The sequence below is a fragment of the Mastomys coucha genome, unplaced genomic scaffold, assembly GCF_008632895.1.
Source record: "Mastomys coucha isolate ucsf_1 unplaced genomic scaffold, UCSF_Mcou_1 pScaffold21, whole genome shotgun sequence".
In the NCBI taxonomy this organism is placed as follows: domain Eukaryota; kingdom Metazoa; phylum Chordata; class Mammalia; order Rodentia; family Muridae; genus Mastomys; species Mastomys coucha.
Genome location: NW_022196904.1, coordinates 191,576,988 through 191,582,490, shown reverse-complemented (window position 1 = coordinate 191,582,490; position 5,503 = coordinate 191,576,988). Strand labels below are relative to the sequence as shown.

The 5,503-nt window shown below is 42.8% G+C and overlaps 1 pseudogene; it reads right to left on the bottom strand.

The window, feature by feature from the left end:
• Nucleotides 1-1,776: 1,776 nt before the first annotated feature.
• LOC116101478 overlaps nt 1,777-5,503 on the bottom strand; it is a 41,882-nt pseudogene continuing 38,155 nt past the window's right edge.

Genomic DNA, 5,503 nt, shown 5'->3' with positions numbered 1-5,503 from the left:
GAAAGAAAAAATTATTTTGTTATTTACCTTGAAAGGCAATCTTATAAAAATCTCAACAGAATCACAGATCTAAATTCTATGATATTAATTTATAATTAAGATCTTAATTTCTATTAAGAAAATCAGTCATTTCTATTTTAAATTTCCAGCATGCATTAATAATCTACTCATTATCATTTTTTTATTAAATTATATCAGGAAGCTGAGGGCAAAAATGAGTATAAGAAGTCAATCATCAGGGCTGGAGAGATGGCTCAGCGGTTAAGAGCACCAACTGCTCCTCCAAAGGTCTCGATCTCAAATCCCAGCAACCACACGGTGGTTTACCACCATCAGTAGCACCTTCTTCTGGTGTGTCTGAAGACAGCCACAGTGTACATAGATATAATAAATGAATAAATCTAAAAAAAAAAAAAGAAGTCAATCATCACTTTGATCACAAGCCTAGTTTTAGCAAGAGTGGCACTTCAACTGGTACCAGTCAGCCTTTTATTGCTCTTGTTCCCTGACCTTAAAAAAATCCTACTTAACTATTAAGAGGGTGCCTTTCTGAACTTCAAATTGTTTTCTAGGATTTTCTACATCAGAGCCACTAGCAAAAACATTTTTTAAAAATATTTATTTATTCTTTGTATGTGTGTACACTGTCACTCTCTTCAGACACACCAGAAGACGGCATCGGATCCCATTACAGATGGTTGCGAGCCACCGTGTGATTGCTGGCAATTGCACTCAGGACCTCTGGAAGAGCAGTCGGTGCTCTGAACCCCTGAGCCATCTCTCCAGATCCCTAGCACAAACATATTAGCTTAATGTCTCCATCTCCACACTCTCTCTAAGGGTGGTGGTGGTTGCTGACAATCTACATTTCTAAGTTCTGAGGGTAGTGATTAAATCATAAATCTGCTCCAGTAGCAATGTAAGAAAAAGATTATTGTGAGTGCACATGATACTGCACAGTGAGGGGCTGGAAGCCCCCTTAGAATCTTCACACAAGACACAGATTAGGAGGGACGTGAAGACTTCGAAAACAGCAAGCAGAGCAATGCTTCATAACCACAGGAAGTCCTCAGGACGAGTAGTCCTCAGGGCTCTGCTTCTCCAAGGCACACAAGTGGTGGCTGTGCTAATTGGTCGACTGAATTCCATGAGTTCTAACACCATTTGATGTTTGTCTAGCATGGGCCTCTACAGGCTTCCGTGCTGGGGTTCATGGCTCTGTGAGCAGGAGACCTAGAATCTGCTCACATGCTCTGTCTACACACAGCATCCTGCTCTGAGCTGACCAGGTAATCCATGTGTGGATCTATTTCCTGAGGATCTCACAACTGTTATCCCACTTGAGGTCTTCCTTGGGAATGGCATCGCTGTTAGCCTCAGTACCCTCTGGGTGGGTGATGGGTGCAGCCACTTCCCTTGGTTTTGTATTTATTCTTTCCTTCACCGTCTCATGGACAGCGATGGAACAAGGCCGTCACCACACTCCGCCCAGTGATGGAGAAGATCAACTCTGTGAATCCATCTGCAAAGTTTTCAGAGTTCTTAAAAAAGCATCTACTTTTTTTCCTTGCATAGCTCTAAACAAGTCATAGAGAAAAAGAAGGGCAGCAGGCTGAAGGGAGGTGTGAACAGTCACTGCGACTGTGCACTTGGCTGAACTGCAAGGCAGTATGGAGCCTAAACGGGATACAATCAGGGGTTCCCATGTGTTTGTGCCTCTGTCCAGCATACTCCCTCCCTCCCCCAGTCCTCTGTGCTACCCTGAAGGGGAAATGGTCACTGAACCAGGCTGTCATGGACCCGGATGGGCTCCTGCAACTTCTGCTCCAGGTCCTGAGCCAGCTGCCACAGCTCTGCAGCAGACTCAGTCTTTGCTCTGTCATGCAAATGCTTCGAGTCTTCTACAAAGCTGACCAGATCCAGCAGGAGGAAGAAACCTGCAGTGGCTGCACCCATGATCCGGGCTCCTTTGGTCACTGCCAGAGCGTTACCTCCAAAGACTTCCTTCACCTGTTTAGTGATTTTGGTTGATGTCTTCCCTGTGGTCATGAGACACTTGGTGTTAGTTACTAGGCTAGGGTTGGTTTTGGTCAGTTTGATGGCATGAATGTTATTCTTTATCTTTTTCAGGTTCTTGAAGGAAGTCTTGCATAAGGAAACAAGTCTGGGGCCACTCTGATCCAAAACGTCTTTCATGTCCTTCATTGTGTCTTTGTTGGTTGGCACCAGCTTGCTGGCTTTAGCTTCAGCAGACACCGAACTCACCTTTTCCACAATGCTTGCAGAAACACTTGTCAAAGCCACTGCTGCCCCCAGCCCCATGCCAGTGGCTGACAGTGCCAGACTGACTCCTGCTGTCACAGGTGCCAGAGCCAGACCAAGGATTGTCAGGACTCCGGACACAGCACTGCTGGAGCTGGCCACCACCTGTGAGATGGTGCAGTCCCTGTGCACCTTGTCAACCTTGTCTGCCAGGGCGTGGAGCTTGCTGATGCACTCCTCAAGCTCCAGTTTCACCTGAGGATAAGCATCCAAGAACCTCTCCTTGTGCCACAGGTCATTTTGGATCTCTACTTCACCTTCTGTATCAGTATCAGCTACTGTCTGACCCAGGGCTTCACTCAAGGCATCGTCCTCTTTCCTCTTGTTCTTGTCCTGCAGGCCATTTTGGAGTTCATCTTCATCTTCTCCATCAGGATCTGCAGAGATCTCAGCAAGAGCTTTTCGCAAGGCAGCTTCCTCTTCTCTGGACAAATCTACTCCTGCCACAAACTGTTTCCAGGTTTCCTCTTCTGTCAGCAGGAGCCGCAAGTCCTCTGTGCTCCGCGTGTCCAGGAGGTAGTTAACCACAGTCTCAACAAAGCATTCTCTGTAGTCTGTAGTCCAACTCCCAACAATGGTTGGCAGCAGCTGTGAATGGAAGTCCAAGGATCTAGCAGTTGCTCAGTCCCACAAGGCAAGCAGGTGAAGCAGAGCGCCTTTACTGTTATTTCTATCTCAGTTCTTAGGGGAATGATCTTAGCCAAGGGCACCAATTTTCATCTAGGTGTATAGAGTATTTGGTTACTAGCTGTTATTAACTGAGCCTTACAGGCTGGCAAATGTGGTCAAAATAATTTTGTTCTGGACCCTCAGTTTTGAACTTATAAGCCATTTAGACCTGTCACCAGCATATGGCAGAATTTGGGGGAAGGAGAAAGTGTGGAATAGTGGATGAGAGCTTGCAGCACCCAGGGTTTCCTGGAGTCCCATGGTCCTGTGAGAAAGGAGACAAGATATGGGAAAAGTTAAGACTGTTTCCAGCCTTAAATATATATATATATATATATATATATATATATATATATATATATATATATATCTTGAACATGGTTTATCTGAAATGTTGTGAAGTTGATATGCTATTGTGTTAATGCTTCAAGGCTTCAGAGTTCAAAAGGGATGGTTTGTTTGAAATTGTGGCACCAAAATGTGTTTCCATTTAGGATTTTACAAAACAAATGCTTTGGAGATTCCAAGACAGGAACAGGCAGCATAGATGGGAAGGATCTGGAGGCAAGGACAGACAGCACAGGCTGGAAGAGTCTGTAAAGCCCTGCTCAGGAAAAAAAAAATCTAGTGACAACTTTTATTACCTAATACAGTATCATGATATGGAAATGGTTGCTAAGCTGTGTCATTTGGGGAATAATGACAAAGAAAAGAAAAAAAAAGAAAAGAAAAGAAATTGGCCCGTATTCTAGACAGACATATTTAGCCCAATATTATCCATATTTATCCATATTAATATTTATCCATATTTGGTTGGCCCCTTGGATTCAAGGATAAAGATGTCAACTCTATATTTTAAAGATATACTTATTTTTCTGGTCACCTTGACCAAGCAACTGACAAGAAGCAAGTTAAAGGAGAGTTTGGGGTTTTTCAGAGGATGCAGAGGATGATAATAGAAGAAGGTTTGACAGCAAGCAACTCCACATTGGCAGGCAGGACCAAAGTGGTGTTCTCACCAGAGCTGGAAGGCACAGCAAACAGACAGAGAAGTAGGTTGGGGTATAATCTTTGAGCCGGCCCCCTAAGAGATTCAATCCCTCTATTTAAGTCCAACTCCCAGAGCTTTTATAAACCCCTAAAATAGTGCCACCAGCTGGGGACCCAAGTGTAAAACAATGACCCATAGGGGCCTTTTACATCCAAATGATAACATATTTATTAATCCATAATAACAATATGTGGATATAAAATTCTTATAGTTTGATTTTATTGAATTTATACAAAAAAACAGTGTTCTAAAACATTATTATATATATTTATATATATATATTTATTAATATATATATACATAGTAATTCTACCTAAAAAAAAGCAAAGCACTATTTTTTATTGAAAAAATCTCATACAACATATTCTTATTACTGTCTCTCTCCTGCCATAACTCCCGCCAGATCCTTTCTACCTCCTCACCCAAGTTCATGCCCTTTCTTCCTTTCTCTTTTTAGAAAACAAACGTAAACAACCCATAAAAACGTAAAATCAAAAACCACAACACTCAAGCAAAAGACCAGTAAATCAAAAACATGCTCAAACAAAGCAATATGAGCCAAAAAAGTCAACGCAGATAGTAGTGAGCTTGTCTTGTGTAGTCCATCTATTGCTGGGCTATGGCTGATAAACCCAGTGAGATTCTATTGGAGGCATAGTATTTCACTGCAGGATTATTTTGGAAGAGATGCAGGAGGCCCCGTATTATAGGCAACACAGCCTACTCGCCCAGCAACACTTCTAACAGAAGCTCCCTTGGTTGTCTTTGCTTGTCTTCGCCCCTCTGTCCACTTCTCTGCTCCCCTCTGCTTTGATTCATTCTTGTGTTTCTTCCTATAAACATGTTTTTCCTTCTCCAATCTCCTATCTCTACACAACCCATGGAGTTGCATCTAACTTTTAATTTAAAAAAATAAAGGTACAAGGACTAGAGAGATGACTCAGTGATAAAGAGTGAGTACATACTGCTCCTTCAGAGAACCTAAGTTCTAATACCAGAACCCACATGCAGTGGCTTATTGTAACTCAAACTCTAGGGGATCTGGCCTTCATGGGTACCCTCTTGCACACACACACACACATACACACACACACACACATACACACACACACACATACACACACACACAGAGAAATAAATCTAAAAGACAAACAAACAAAAAACCCAAGAACAACCAAAAAAGAAAAAAAAAAAAAACAACTGACAAAACTTGATGTCTCGCACCTATAATCCCATCTAGACTACATATCGAGTAATGGGGCAGCCAGGCTGACATAGCAAGTCCTTATTTCAAAAACAGCATCAAGCCAGGTGTGATGGGGAACACTTGATCTCTAGCACTAGGAAGACAAGCAGGTAAATCTCCATGAATTGAAGCCCACTGTGTGCTTTTTTCCCTCTCCCTCTCTCTCCCTCTCTCTCTCCCTCTCTCCCCTCTCCCTCTCTCCCTCTCCCTCTTCC